The 12,579-nt window shown below is 44.9% G+C and overlaps 1 protein-coding gene across 1 annotated transcript in view; it reads right to left on the reverse strand.

The window, feature by feature from the left end:
- The window catches only part of LOC121578141 (pleckstrin homology domain-containing family A member 6), a 199,263-nt gene that overhangs the window by 135,856 nt on the left and 50,828 nt on the right, over positions 1–12,579 (reverse strand). Inside the window, 1 exon segment of the mRNA XM_041892273.2 lies at positions 9,555–9,671. The gene's annotated coding sequence lies outside the window, so the exon portion shown is untranslated.

Here is a 12,579-nt window from a genome sequence, read left to right on the forward strand (position 1 = left end):
GGGGTTTACAAGGTTTGTTTTTGTGAAGCATGGTAGAGAGACAAAATAACAGTTAAATGTGATTATCTGTAATTCTACCGTGTGTGAGCAAAGGTTGTGGTAAACATGGTAAACACTGCATTCAGTTGTGTAGAAGAGGATCATTGCAAATCTTAATTTGATCACCCTGTTGCACAGCAGGAAATGTTTAGTGTATTTTAAAAAGGCTTATGAAGTTTGTCATTTCCACTTTGAAATTTCCGACTCGGTTTTCCCTTTGAAAAACTAAAATGTCCATTATTTATAATTATAATATTTCACATTTCCTGCAGGATTATTTTCCTGCTGTAGCAAACTGGCTGAAATGAAGATCCTACATTTGTATGTGGCAAGCAACTGAGTGGCCTTGTGGCGTGTCCACACTGCGATTTTGGGTAAGGCCCTGTGTTAACATCCTGTCCAGGGGATGTACTTGCACATCAAGCTGCCTCATTCTACAGAAACAGGAGACGCTCCTATGCTCTTGCTCTGTTCCGGAATGCACAAGCCAAGGGCTACTTACTTACAGTATGTGGCAGGCTGGTGTAGCAAAGGGAGTTTCCTGTTGGTCTAATGGTTAAGATGTTGGTTTGCCGAGCGGGAGACCAGTGTGCAGATCTCAACCATGACACTATCACTACCTTACCACAGCCTTGCTCAAGGGCACATCGACAGATTTTTCACCTTGTCGGCTCGGGTATTCAAACCAGCGACCTTACGGTTTCTGGCCCAACACTCTAACCGTTGGCCTACCTGCTGCCCAACACCCCTTAGGACACACTTTCAAATCATAATCAACAGTTAGATCACTGGCTTCATCAATAAGTGCATCGATGATGTCGTCCCCACAGTGACCGTACGTACATACCCCAACCAGAAGCCATGGATTACAGGAAACATCCGCACTGAGCTAAAGGGTAGAGCTGCCGCTTTCAAGGAACGGGACTCTAACCCGGACGCTTATAAGAAATCCCGCTATGACCTCCGACGAACCATCAAACAGGCAAAGAGTCAATACAGGACTAAGATTGAATCGTACTACACTGGCTCTGACGCTCGTCGGATGTGGCAGGGCTTGAAAACTATTACAGACTACGAAGGGAAGCACAGCCGCGAGCTGCCCAGTGACACAAGCCTACCAGACGAGCTAAACCACTTCTATGCTCGCTTCGAGGCAAGCAACACTGAAGCATGCATGAGAGCACCAGCTGTTCCGGATGACTATGTGATCACACTCTCCGTAGCCGATGTGAGTAAGACTTTTAAGCAGGTCAACATTCACAAGGCCGCAGGGCCAGACAGATTACCAGGACGTATACTCTGAGCATGTGCTGACCAACTGGCAAGTGTCTTCACTGACATTTTCAACATGTCCCTGACTGAGTCTGTAATACCAACATGTTTCAAGCAGACCACCATAGTCCCCGTGCCCAAGGAATCTAAGATAACCTGCCTAAATGACTACCGACCCGTAGCACTGACGTCTGTAGCCATGAAGTGCTTTGAAAGGCTGGTCATGGCTCACATCAACAGCATTATCCCAGAAACCCTAGACCCACTCCAATTTGCATACCGCCCCAACAGACCACAGATAATGCAATCTCTATTGCACTCCACACTGCCCTTTCCCACCTGGACAAGAGGAACACCTACGTGAGAATGCTATTCATTGACTACAGCTCAGCATTCAACACCATAGTGCCCTCTAAGCTCATCACTAAGCTAAGGATCCTGGGACTAAACACCTCCCTCTGCAACTGGATCCTGGACTTCCTGACGGGCCGCCCCCAGGTGGTAAGGGTAGGTAACAACACATCTGCCACACTGATCCTCAACACGGGGGCCCCTCAGGGGTGCGTGCTCAGTCCCCTCCTGTACTCTCTGTTCACCCATAACTGCATGGCCAGGCACGACTCCAACACCATCATTAAGTTTGCAGACGACACAACAGTGGTAGGCCTGATCACCGACAACGATGAGACAGCCTATAGGGAGGAGGTCAGAGACCTGGCCGTGTGGTGCCAGGACAACAACCTCTCCCTCAACGTGACCAAGACAAAGGAGATGATTGTGGACTACAGGAAAAAAATGAGGACTGAGCACGCCCCCATTCTCATCGACGGGGCTGTAGTGGAACAGGTTGAGAGCTTCAAGTTCCTTGGTGTCCACATCACCAACAAACTATCATGGTCCAAACACACCAAGACAGTCGTGAAGAGGGCACGACAAAGCCTATTCCCCCTCAGGAGACTGAAAAGATTTGGCATGGGTCCTCAGATCCTCAAAAAATACAGCTGCACCATCGAGAGCATCCTGACTGGTTGCATCACCGCCTGGTATGGCAACTGCTTGGCCTCCGACCGCAAGGCACTACAGAGGGTAGTGCGTACGGCCCAGTACATCACTGGGGCCAAGCTTCCTGCCATCCAGGACCTCTATACCAGGTGGTGTCAGAGGAAGGCCCTCAAAATTGTCAAAGACTCCAGCCACCCTAGTCATAGACTGTTCTCTCTGCTACCGCACGGCAAGCGGTACCGGAGTGCCACGTCTAGGTCCAAAAGACTTCTCAACAGCTTCTACCCCCAAGCCATAAGACTCCTGAACAGCTAATCATGGCTACCCGGACTATTTGCACTGCCCCCCCACCCCATCCTTTTTACGCTGCTGCTACTCTGTTAATTATTTATGCATAGTCACTTTAACTCTACCCACATGTACATATTACCTCAACTACCTCAACTAGCCGGTGCCCCCACACATTGACTCTGCAACGGTACCCCCCTGTATATATAGCCTCCCTACTGTCACTTTATTTTACTTCTGCTCTTTTTTTTTCTCAACACTTTTTTTGTTGTTGTTTTATTTTTACTTTTTTTGTTAACAATAAATGCACTGTTGGTTAAGGGCTGTAAGTAAGCATTTCACTGTAATGTCTGCACCTGTTGTATTCGGCGCATTTGACCAATACAATTTGATTTGATTTGATTTGATTTGATTTGATCAGCAACTCAATAACAAATACTTTCTCATCAACCAGGCAGAATGTTAGCTAATCCATTGGTTGTTTTGTTTGCTGTGAATGTTAGCTAATGTTTAGCTCTGGTACTGGTCCACTATTAGTGGAGGAATGCACACTAACGCCCTGGACCAGAGCTAGCTAACATTATATCAAGCAACTCATTTTTATTTGATATTCGATATTAGATAGGCCTCCCAGCATTGCTTGGTCAACTATACTGTGCAGTACATGCACTAACCCAACAGTAAGAGTGACTGTTCATCACAATGAAACCCAGCTTCTGTGAATCCATTTAAAAATACCATGGAGCCAAGCAGCTAAAACACATGTAATCCATGAGGATCAATAGGAAACTTTAAAGAGTATTATTTCTATCTAAACAGGGTGAGTTATGAAACAGTACAGATGGGCAATCTCTGATGACCTGATTTAACATGCACACATCGCTCATTGTCCCCGCAAATATTTTGGGTAGATACACGCACATGCACTTGCACACATATATACAGTATGCACACACACACACACACACACACACACACACACACACACACACACACACACACACACACACACACACACACACACCCTCTCTCAGACAGGTGTCCTGATTCTGCCTCAATGGCTCTGATAACCTGATGGCAACGTCAGGTGGTTAAATGTCCCTGAGGTTATGGGGGTGGGGGGGGGGGCAGTTGTCACAGAAACTCAGTGGACTAACATGGCAACGCTCTATTTGCTTTGACTAACTACAGGCACACACACACTGACACACTCTCTGACACACACACACACACACACACACATATATACAGTACATATTAGCATGCAAGCTGTTGGGGGGAGGCAAGAGTGTCTCCCTTTACATGATAACACAGGACTGGAGACTGAAGGCTTTTTTACAGTGAGGTTCTGACACAGGTGTAACATATTCTGCATGCTCTACCTCACCTTGGCCTGTGGTAAGTACCTTACTGCAGGACATACTGAAGGCCTACACCATGTTTAAAGGGAGAACATGGAGTTTGGGTGGAGGAGGAGGAGGAGGAGGAGGAAGGAGGAAAAGTGGTGGAGGAGGGGGCTATCCTCTATCTTCTCCTGTTGAGGGTGACTAAAGGGGAACAGGTAGAGACAGGTTGCTGGAATGACAGGAATGTGTGGTCGTCTCAACTTCCTATTGCTGGAGACGGCCACTCACCCAGCAGTCCCTCTGAACACACACACACAGGGGAAAATACACACACACACATACTCTACACATACACACAAAGCTGTATATCACTGGTGTAAGAGAGTAGTTCTGGTAAGGTGTGTTGTGTAACACCGTGTGACTCCTCCTCAGTGTGTGAGTTCTGTTCTCTCCTCTAAGAGGTCAACATTGACACCATGTGGCCACATAACATAACATAGTAAGCAGCGGAAATACACACAACATTGTGTGTGTGTGTGTGTTCCATGTGGGACTTTTTGCCTGAAAAGGTTGTCATCCCCCACTCATTCCCCAGCCACTTATTTTCAACCGCTCTCCTCCTCCTCTCTCCTCTATAAATCTCTCTCCTCCTCCTCTCTCTTCTCTCCTCTATCAACCTCTCTCCTCCTTCTCTCTCCTCCTCCTTTCTCCTCTATCAACCTCTCTCCTCCTCCTCTCTCCTCCTCCTCTATCGACCTCTCTCCTCCTCCTCTATCAACCTCTCTCCTCTCTCCTCCTCCTCTCTCCTCCTCCTCTCTCCTCCTCCTTTCTCCTCTCTCCTCTCTCCTCTATCAACCTCTCTCGATTATCCTCCTCCTGACTCCTAATCAACACAATGTTTAGGTCTGAGGACATTCTGAGTGTGGCTCTCAGGAGTCAGTAAGACAACCAGCAGTGCTCTTATATAGTCTAGCTGATGTTTTTAGAACTCTAATTCAACTGAAGTCCTGCCACAGTTTAAAGAGCAACTGAAGGCAATAAACAACTCCTCTGATAGAAAATGGCCTATGTGGCATTGATATGAGTCAGAAACATTTATTCTAGTGTCACAATTGACTACAAATTGTAAATAGGATAATTTTGGTCATAAAGTCAGTCTCATCCAAAACAGAGATTTGCGAGATAATAATAAAAAAAGTTTTTTTTATATAACCTTTATTTAACTAGTCTGTCATGGAATGAAGAGTACTGTAACAGTTTTCCTTTGGTTATTTCAATCCTGCCCACATGCCCACAGCTGGCAGCACCCAAGTAAACATCAAATCGGAGGACAGCTACACATGACCAGATCGTGATGCCCATGGTGAATTTGGTTTGACATTCGATATCCCTATGGGGCTAGTTAGGGACCATCAGTCAATTACACAATGTACATGGGACAATATTTTACATGTCAATAGCTCAAAATGTCAATGACTTTAAAACCTCAAACCAACTATACATTTTGGAAATTCATATAAAAATACTGAAAGCACTTAGTGAGACAACTAAAAGATGCGCAACATGAAAATATTGTCCAATTTACATTGTGTAATTTATTGATGGTCCCTAACTAGCCCCAGAGATAGGCTATCCAAAGTCAAATACATTTTGCCACTGTTGAATACCGTCCGGCTGAAGCTAATTGGCGAAAGAAGTTGGCTAGCTTGCTAGCTAGTCTAGGCTACTTCCAGACAAGACCTGGTTAGATTGTTAAGTTATCTAGAAGGGTGAGTGACTGTAACTGTGTACTGTTTTGGCAGAGTGAAATACAAATATTTTCCATGTTCAAACACACACACAAGAGACACCCACATCAAAGCACACCTCCAAAACCCAAATCTGGTTCTCAGTCGCATTTCCTACTGAGGAAAATTGAAATCTAGGCTAAATCAGGAAGTTCAGCCCCCTTTAAATGCAGCTCTTTGGTTTAGCACTTTCCCACATCGTACCCACTTAACCTTTCCCACTTCCCCCTACCTACTCTTACCCACCTAAAGGCTTTTTCAGAGCCCTCTTTCAGGAGGGTCTATGTGATTGGTGTGGGAAGGCTAGACCTGAGCTAGGGTGCATCCCACGTGACACCCTATTCAGTTTTGACCAGGGCTCATAGGGCTCTGGTCAAAAGTAGTGCACTATGTAGGGAATAGGGTGCCATTTGGGACGCAACCCTAAACTCAACCCTAGAGGGGTTTATATATTGAGAGGCTTTGAAATGACAGGAAAGCCAGTCTATAATCACTGCACATCTATTCTCCCCAGCTCACTGCTCTCTTTGTTTGGTTAGACCACTCAACCACTATGGGCTGAACCACCAGGGCTTTGGATGAAAAACATGGGCAGCAAGCGATGCCAAGAGCTCTTTTTATGGGGATAAAGCACAGCGATAAGTCAAGTGGTACTATCTAAAGAACAACGGCTGCTGTCCCCAATGTGGGGTTGTTGTCAGCTCCCCTCCCTAAAATACTATAGAATCTGAATCTGGCTGAGAAGCAGAAAATGAAGATTTTAATTGGTCTTTCAGGAGCTGGTATTGGGACATTTGGGCACTGGTGCCCTCATGGCAGGCATTCCCTCACACACACACATACTGAGACACAGGCACACACACACGCACGCATGCAGGCGCACACACACACACAGAAGGCCTCTATTCAAGGGAGGGACAAGAGCAGTATTCTTCTACTCTCTGTCATCCATCATCTCCCAGGTCCTAGGTCTTTGTCTGTCTGTCCTAACCTGGACAGTGGTGCCAAGCTTAGACCACCAGGCTACCCTGCTGCCCGGGCAACCTCTACCCAGCGCCAATATCACCAGTATGGGCATGGTCTTGCTAGTCAGCAGCCAAACCATGGAGCTCTAACAGGCCTGTGCCACCACTCCTCATTATATGACCATGCTAGAAAGGATGGAAGTATGGCGCTTTCTACCTACAAATAGGATTTTTATCACCAACCCTAAACCCAAACTTTAGATCCTTACTGCTAACCAGCCCCTAACCCCCAATCTTAAATGAAGAACAAAAAGCTCAGGATATTGCTAAACAATTCAGAAAACATTTCAACTTTCAAAAGTTATAACATTACATTTTTGTAATTTAGCAGACGCTCTTATCCAGAGCAACTTACAGTAGTGAGTTCATACATTTTCAAACTTTTTTCGTACTGGTCCCCCGTGGGAATCAAACCCACAACCCTGGCGTTGCAAGCGCCATGCTCTACCAACTGAGCCACACGGGACCATAGAGATAAAAAATGACTACTCAACTTAAAACCAGTTTACACCAGTAGAACAACCACTGCAATTACACACTAGTTACAACACTAATAATACTCCCACCCAGACCAGCCTATGGTTAGTCCTGGTCCTCTGGTGGTTAAGGCTATAGTGTCATTAGACAGAGGCACTGTCAGGGGGTAATCTGAGGCGTGTCATTAGTGAAACACCACCCTGCTTTCATCCCCTCTATAGGGCCAGGCCTCTCTCTCTCTCTAAGGATAATGGTGGCTCATGGCTAGCTGCCTGACGCTAATAAGCACCTTAGTATTTCCTCTCAGCCTATATATACCCAAGCAATTAGCAGGCTACACCTAACACCAAGATAGAGGCAGGGGAAGTTTTCAAATGAGGGAGGAAGGGAGGGAGAGACTTACATTAACCCCCGTGTGGGAATTACAGGTTAGCGACCAAATGCTAATCTGAAGGGTTAGCATTGGGATACACAATTAGCCGCCTCGATAGCATCCAAATGAAAGGGACAGCATGTGGGTTGTGGGTTAGCCACCGAATCATTGACGAGGACATTAGCGATGGAGTGTTTTTGCAACTAACCTCCCCTCCCCCGCACAAACACACACACTTTCTCAACCAAAACCACATGTTGAACTCAGTTTTGACTGTAGTAAAAAAGCTTTGGATAAAAACAGCCTAGTAAGCAGCCCAGCCACATGGTAATGTGAGAGGAAAGGAGAGAGCAGACCATGGCTGTTTCAGGACCTGATGCGGTTTTAGGTCCCAGAGCCACGGTAAACACTACAGTGAAATCTGCATCCCAAATGGCTCCTTATTCCTTATATAGTGCCCAGGGCCCTGGTACAAAGTAGGGCACTATGTAAGGAATAGGGTGCCAATTGGGACGCTACCTAAAGCAGACAAATGGGAGGGACACCTGGTATCACACTCCACACCTGTACACTGGCTGGGCCCTGTTCAATAATAGGATTTAAATAACCCTCACAGAGTGCATTGGAAAGCTTTTTGCAACCAAGGTTTTTTCTGTTTGGTTAAAGCTGCAACATGTAACTTTTTGGGTGACCTGAACAAAATTCACATAGAAATGTGAGTTATAGAGCGGTTATTCTCATTGAAAGCAAGTCTGAGAAGCAGTAGATCTGTTCTATGTGCGCTATTTCTATGCTACCTGTTCTGAAGTTTTTGCGTCTTTTACTTTCAGTTTTGTACGCCAGCTTCAAACAGCTAAAAATACAATATTTTTAGTTATGGAAAATATATTTCACAGCGGTTTAGATGGTACAATGATTCTCTACACTATACTTCCTTGTTTTGTCACATAAACTGAAATTAGGCAAACTATTAGAATCTTAGCAACCAGGAAATGGCGGAGCGATTTCTGCATAGTGCACATTTAAGTAAATGAATACAAATATGTGTTCTTACAGGAAATTAGGAATGAGGTTCTTGAATTCTCCCGGAAACTGGTGAACAGTTGTTTTTTTACCTTAAACTGTGTATTCTTGTTTGTGCTGTGTATTGTTATGTGCTTTGTGTGTCTGCTATGTATGTCCTACAAAGCATAATGTGTCCTCTATGTAGTCAATTAATGTTTACATAAGGTTGTTGATCCCCTGGGAGATAGACCTGCCTCCATACATACATCAATCAGATGACTACCATCACCTACCATCAAGACATCTCACGTCTGCAATCACACCTACATTTTAGTCATTTAGCAGACGCTCTTATCCAGAGCAATTAGGGTTAAGTGCCTTGCTCAAGGGCACATCGACAGATTTTTCACCTAGTCGGCTCGGGGATTAGAACCAGCGACCTTTCGGTTACTGGCACAACGCTCTTAACCACTAAGCTACCTGCCGCCCCTACACACACCTGCACACACACACCTACAGTTACCCCCCCCAACTCACACACTCATACACACACACTCATACACAGTGACTGTACGCCCACTTACACTCACACACAAACTTTCTGATGCACATTTTGCACAAATGCATAAAAATCTAAATACACATAAGTTCACTAGTCACACCCTACAGGCATGGTTTCATTTCTCCCTTCACATCAGCAGCCCTCTGACTGCACACGGTACACAGAACACACTTCACACGCACTACACACACACGCGTGCACACACACACACACACACACACAACCCAGATCAGAGAGCATGGCTACAGGGAAACAACAGAACGGAGGGAGAATCTCAGAGAGAGATAAAAAGAAAGAGAAATGAGAAACCTTCTCTTTTCTACCTCCCTTTTATCCGTCTCAGAGCGAAAGAGAATGAAAAGCACGTGATGTCCATACCTTGCCGTTTCCTTTCTTTCTTTTATTTTCTGTCTGTATCCCTCCTTCTCTTTGTGTTCTCCTCAGTGAGTCTGAAGTCTTCCTCTTAGTAATCTCCTACAGCGTGGAGAGGCATGGCTGGAAGGGGGCGGAGGAGAGAGAGAGAGATCAGAGAGAGAGAGAGAGAGAGAGAGAGAGAGAGAGAGAGTCAGTCAGTCAGTCGGCACAGAAGCGGGAGAATGAAAAGCAGAGGAGAAACATGAAACCACCAGTGGTCCTGAAACAATGATCCCTCCCTCTCTCTCTTTTCCTTTTCCCTCCCTTTTACCCCCTTCGCTCGCTCACTCTCTCCCCTCTCCCTTTTATCTCTCTCTCTCCCACCTCTCTCTCCTCTCTCTCTGTCTCTCTCTCTCCCCTCTCCCTTTTACCTCTCTCTCCCCTCTCTCTCTCCCGCCTCTCTCTCTCCTCTCTCTCTGTCTCTCTCTCTCTCTCTCCCCTCTCCCTTTTACCTCTATCTCCCCTCTCTCTCTCCCGGCTCTCTCTCTCCTCTCTCTCTGTCTCTCTCTCTCCCCTCTCCCTTTTACCTCTCTCTCTAATCCCCCTCATTCTACTCGTCCTTTTCCTCCTTCTCTTCGCTCCAACTCTTTATCTGATCATTTACTGGAACTCATGTTCGTCTCTCCTCTACCTTTCCTCTCTCCTCTCATGCTCCTTTCCTTCCCATCCCCCTCTCCCCTACCTGTCTCTCTTCATCCTTGGTAGGTTGTCACTGGAAATAAGAATTTGTTCTTAACTGACTTGCCTAGTTAAATAAAAAAATAATTTAAAAAATGTCCTTCCATCTTCCTCACGCCTACACCTCACCTTTCGCCTCCCTCCCTCCCTCCCTCCTCCCTCCCTCCCTCCCTCCCTCCCTCCATCTGGCTCTCTTTCCTTCTTTTCAATCTGAACCCCTCCCTTGGTCATTTTTTCTTCCTACAGTTTGACCAATAACAATTTATAGACTTTAAAAGAGTTCTGCACCCTCTTTGGAGCCTGCCAAAACCAGACTCCATATTTCAGTATGTGTGTGTGTGTGTGTGTGTGTGTGTGTGTGTCTTGTATTCAGGTGTGTTAAACTAGAGGTGTTAAGGTGAGTCAGTGTTAGTCAGAGGAGGCTGATGCCAGACACATGTATGTTGAGGGGGCCCACAGGTAGAGAGAGAAAGAAAAATAAAGAGTTGGAGAGAGAGAGAGAGAGAGAGAGAGAGAGAGAGAGAGAGAGAGAGAGAGAGAGAGAGAGAGAGAGAGAGAGAGAGAGAGAGAGAGAGATAAAGATTATTAAATCAATGTACACTAAAAACAAATGTGCGGGTAAAATCGGCAACAAACAAACAGACTTCTTCTCTCAGGGACGTGGAGTGATGACTCCCACTAAGGAGGGGTTACAGCAGCATCTAGATCATCTGCACAGGTTCTGTCAGACCTGGGCTCTGACCGTTAATCTAAAAAAAAACGAATATAAAGATATTCCAAAAAAGGTCTGGAAATCAGGATGACAAATATAAATTCTATTTGGACACAGTTCTATTAGAACACACCAAAAATTACACGTATCTAGGACTAAATATCAGCAACACAGGTAGCTTTCACATGGCTGTGAATGAGCTGAGAGACAAAGCAAGAAGAGCATTCTATGCCATTAAAAGGAATATTAAAATTGAAATTCCAATTAGAATCTGGCAACAAAAACAAACATTGGGACAAACATCCAATCGAAATACTGCATGCAGAGTTTTGCAAGACTGTATTGCAAGTGCAAAGAAAAACTCCAAATAACGCATGCAGAGCAGAATTGGGCCAATACCCCCTCCTTATTCGAATAGAAAAATGAGCCATAAAATTTTACAACCATCTAAAAACAAGTGACCCCAAAACATTCCATCACACAGCTCTACAATGTCAAGAGATGAAACAAGAGAAGAGTCCCCTCAGCCAGCTGGTTCTGAGGCTCAGATCACTAACCAAAACCAACCTCATAGAGCCTCAGGACAGCACTCAGAAAATCTGGCCCAACTAAATCATCACAAAGCAAAAATAAAAATATATCACCTATTGGAAAGACACCACAAAAAATCAAAGTAAACTTCAATGCTGTTTGGCTCTAAACAGACAGTACATGGTGGCAGACTATCTGACCACTCTGCCCCCAGGGAGAGGTAGAGACAGAGCTGCATTTCCTATTACACTGTGACAAATACTCAGACCTAAGAGGATCTTTCTTTCCCAAAATTATCATTCAGTACAAAGAATTTGAAACTACAAAAATATTTATTGGGTGAAAAGCCAAAATGTGCAATTTTGGCAGCCAAATATGTGTCCTCCTGCCACAACCTGAGGGACAGCCAGTGAAAAGTGTAATGTAATGTCAATAATATTTCCTGTTTTGTTTTGGCTTTCATACTATGTAATGTGTCTTCTCAGTCATGTTGAGACTGGTCGACTACTATTGCTTTAATGTATTGTTACTCTCATTAATATTGTTGTTGTAGTTGCTGTTAATGGTAATCCCATTTCCACTACTTCTATTATTATTGGTCCCACCATTTTTGTTATATGTATACTTTGACAATGTAAGTAATTTAACTTGCCATGTCAATAAAGTCTATTGAATTGAATTGAATTGAAAGAGAAAGAGAGAGAGAGAGAGAGAGAGGGGGGGGGGGGGGCCCAAGCAAGTCTCTTGGCCCAAGCAAGTCTCTTCTTATTGGTGTCCTTTAGTAGTGGTTTCTTTGCAGTAATTCGATCATGAAGGCCTGATTCATGCAGTCTCCTCTGAAAAGTTGATGTTGAGATGTGTCTATTACTTGAACTCTGTGAAGCATTTATTTAGGCTGCAATCTGAGGCTGGTAACTCTAATGAACTTATCCTCTGCAGCAGAGGTAACTCTGGGTCTTCCTTTCCTGTGTCGGTCCTCATGAGAGCCAGTTTCATCATAGTGCTTGATGGTTTTTGTGACTGCAATTGAAGAAACTTTAAAAGTTCTTGAAATGTTCCCGATTGACT

This window comes from Coregonus clupeaformis, chromosome 12, assembly GCF_020615455.1.
Source record: "Coregonus clupeaformis isolate EN_2021a chromosome 12, ASM2061545v1, whole genome shotgun sequence".
Lineage (NCBI taxonomy): Eukaryota > Metazoa > Chordata > Actinopteri > Salmoniformes > Salmonidae > Coregonus > Coregonus clupeaformis.